Source organism: Octopus bimaculoides, chromosome 19, assembly GCF_001194135.2.
Source record: "Octopus bimaculoides isolate UCB-OBI-ISO-001 chromosome 19, ASM119413v2, whole genome shotgun sequence".
Taxonomy (NCBI): domain Eukaryota; kingdom Metazoa; phylum Mollusca; class Cephalopoda; order Octopoda; family Octopodidae; genus Octopus; species Octopus bimaculoides.
This window is the reverse complement of record NC_068999.1, coordinates 467,510-470,559: the sequence shown is the minus strand read 5'-3', so window position 1 is coordinate 470,559 and position 3,050 is coordinate 467,510. Positions and strand designations below refer to the sequence as shown.

The following is a 3,050-nucleotide window of genomic DNA, read 5'->3' as shown; positions in this document are numbered from 1 at the left end:
ATATATATATATATATATATATATATATATATATATATATATATACATATACACACGCACACATACGTATATATATAAATGTACATACAAACACATATATACGTATATGTATGCATGTATGTATATATGTATGTGCATGCATGCATTTACATATGTATAAATGTGCCAATATAGTGAATTTTTTTTTTTGATTTCGAATTGAAGTTTGATAATATGCATACATATACACATTTATAAATGCATATAAAACGTACACTGAGACACTACGCACGCGCACATATACATGCATGCATATATGCAGGTATGTGTATATGATATATATATATAAATTTTTGTATGTGCACGCGCGTGTGTGTATCATCTGAGAATCACAAGATCTAAGAATTGTTAACAAAATATATTCTTATTTTGTTCAATAAATTTTCAAAAATGAAAAGAATAGGTTTTTTTTCACTTTATTGTTTCATATTTTCTTTCTTTGTTATGTTGTTTTCAGGTGAAAATTTATTTGAGTCGAAAATTTTTTCTCATATTTTTCGAAACATGTCCACAAAAAAAATCTACTCAAATGAAGATATCTTTTAAAAGATAAAAAAAATATCATCCAGCTCTGTTTCGTTGCTTAATGTATTGGTATCTCATGTCTTCACTGATTACTTGTTTCAGAATATTAAAACTTGTAACCGACATTTTCAAACATACTCATTTTATGGAAGTGAAATCACGTGGTAGAGACGACAGGGTAAAGCGTAAACTTGGCAATTCATCTTTTTTTGCTGTCATTGGACAGTGGCTATTCTTGGTCAGTGCCTTGAAAGTCTCAGTGGAACAAATCAACCCCTGCATCCATTTTTTAAAGCTCTTTTTTACTGAACAAACAAACCAACAGTCGTTGTCAAGTGGAAGTGAGGTACAACAGAAATACCATAAGCGTAAAGACAATGCACACACACGCACACACGCGCACACGCGCGCACACACACACACACACACACACACAAATACACATGCAAACACACACGCACACACAGATAGACAAACATAGGCACACACACAGATTTTCCGCCAATGAAATCCACTCTCACGGCTTTGGATGGCCCTGTGCTCTAGTAGAAGACATTTGTTGCTCAAGGTGCCACAGAGTAAGACTAAACCCAAGACCACACAGTTGAGAAGCAAGCTTCTTAAGCAAATGACTACGCTGTCCCCTTTTCCTAGCTGTTTCTAGCAATGATGTTTTGATAAAATTTGCTCAAATCAAATAAAAGAATGTGTTCTTAATTCTATGAAGCCTCTAAGCATTTAAGGAGACACAGAACACTTTCGAGGGATTAAAATGAGATTATTTAGCTAGGAATGTGACATGGGGATTTGAGAAGAAATAATTTTCGACTCTGGATTATTAACGTCTTCACAGACTTATATTCTCGTCAAGATCAAGCGGAAAACAGGGATCACTTTACACAGAATATCATTTCTGACAAAAGATAACGTGCTTGGCAATGGAATTGAAAAATTAACCAAATATAAATATGCAGATGTAGAATTAACCAGAATGTGGAGAATTTAGTCGGAAATAATTCCTATATCAATTGCCCTGCAATTATTCTTAGTATTCTCTCATTATTTTATTCTGAGTATTGTCTCAAGGCCGTCTGTTCCTCAAGCATCTAGTCTTGGTCAAACTCTGTTTTCCTCTACATGAACAATCTTCCTGCCAATGTTCTTCAGTTCATCGACCGTTGTGCTGATCATAATACTCTTTATTCTAGTTTCTTTGGTAATTCCCTGTGCTTGAAATGGCAGGAATTTGCTGCTAGTCTCCGGTTGGATCAGCAGGCTGTGAAGAAATGGTGTAAGAAATGGCTAATAGCTTTAAACATTGGCAAGACCAAACTCGTGTCTTTAAGCAGGGAGCGGCATCCTTATCTTTCTCTCGTTTACGAGAGTTATATACATACATACGCGCGCGCGCAAACACATATACACGCACGAATGTGTGTGTGTGTGTGTTGGGGGGAAATGCATATATGTATATATATCTATATATATACACACACACACACACACACACACACAGACACACACACACATACACACACTCAGTAAATGAAGCATGTTAGTATTGGCTCCAAGTAAACCAGGCAGGTTTAAAGTGCGATCACTGACAATCATAAAGCATAGGATAACACGCAGACCATTGAGTACCAGGGTATCACCGACATCGTGAATGAAACTTCTGAACGGTACTGTATGAAAATAATTTATTTTAATGGACAAAGAAATTTGACCGGCTAATGAATGGTATCGTCATCTCTAAAAGTTTCACACCCAAAACTATTTATAAAAGAAAGGAGACTTTGGATTGTGTAGTCCTGGATACACAATGGCTTAAGAAATAACATAATGGAATGCTCAAAGGTAGAATGCCTTTCATCGAAGGTCTGCTTGATCATGGCCGCGGTGGGAATGAAAGAAAGAGAAGAAAAACTACATTTTTTCGAATATTTGGATAGAAACGGAAAATTCCGACAGGCATAAAAAACCAGCTTTTTTTTTTTTTCTCGCCTTTCTTAATTCGACTTTCCCTTTTTTTCCTCTTTATTCAAGCCCCGCTAATCGCCCACCTTACATTACAAAATAACTAAGGAAATACAATAATGACATTGTAATAATAATGATAATAATGATAATAATAATAACAATAATAATAATAATAATAATAAATTAATTTTTATATTGATGCGAGGAAGATATGTTAATGAAGGCGATGAACATAATACACGAGGGGTGGGGTACAGAGGAAGAGGGGGAGGGAAAGTGGAGTGGGAGATACAGCAGTAGAAGGATTATGTGGACAACTGCATGGATGCAAATGATGCAGTAAATCGATTTGCACAAACTACATCGTTGTCATCGTCATCATCATCATCATCGTCATCATCATCATCATTAACATCATCGTCATCATATTCACAAGCACCGTTATTGCCATCATACTCCTCATCTATCGCCGTCCTCATCATCGTAATCTTCTTACTCATCATTAT

The 3,050-nt window shown here is 35.5% G+C and overlaps 1 long non-coding RNA gene across 1 annotated transcript in view; it reads left to right on the top strand.

Annotated features, from left to right (window-relative positions):
* The window catches only part of LOC106882149 (uncharacterized), a 322,442-nt gene that overhangs the window by 110,485 nt on the left and 208,907 nt on the right, over positions 1-3,050 (top strand). The gene's annotated exons all lie outside the window — the stretch shown is intronic.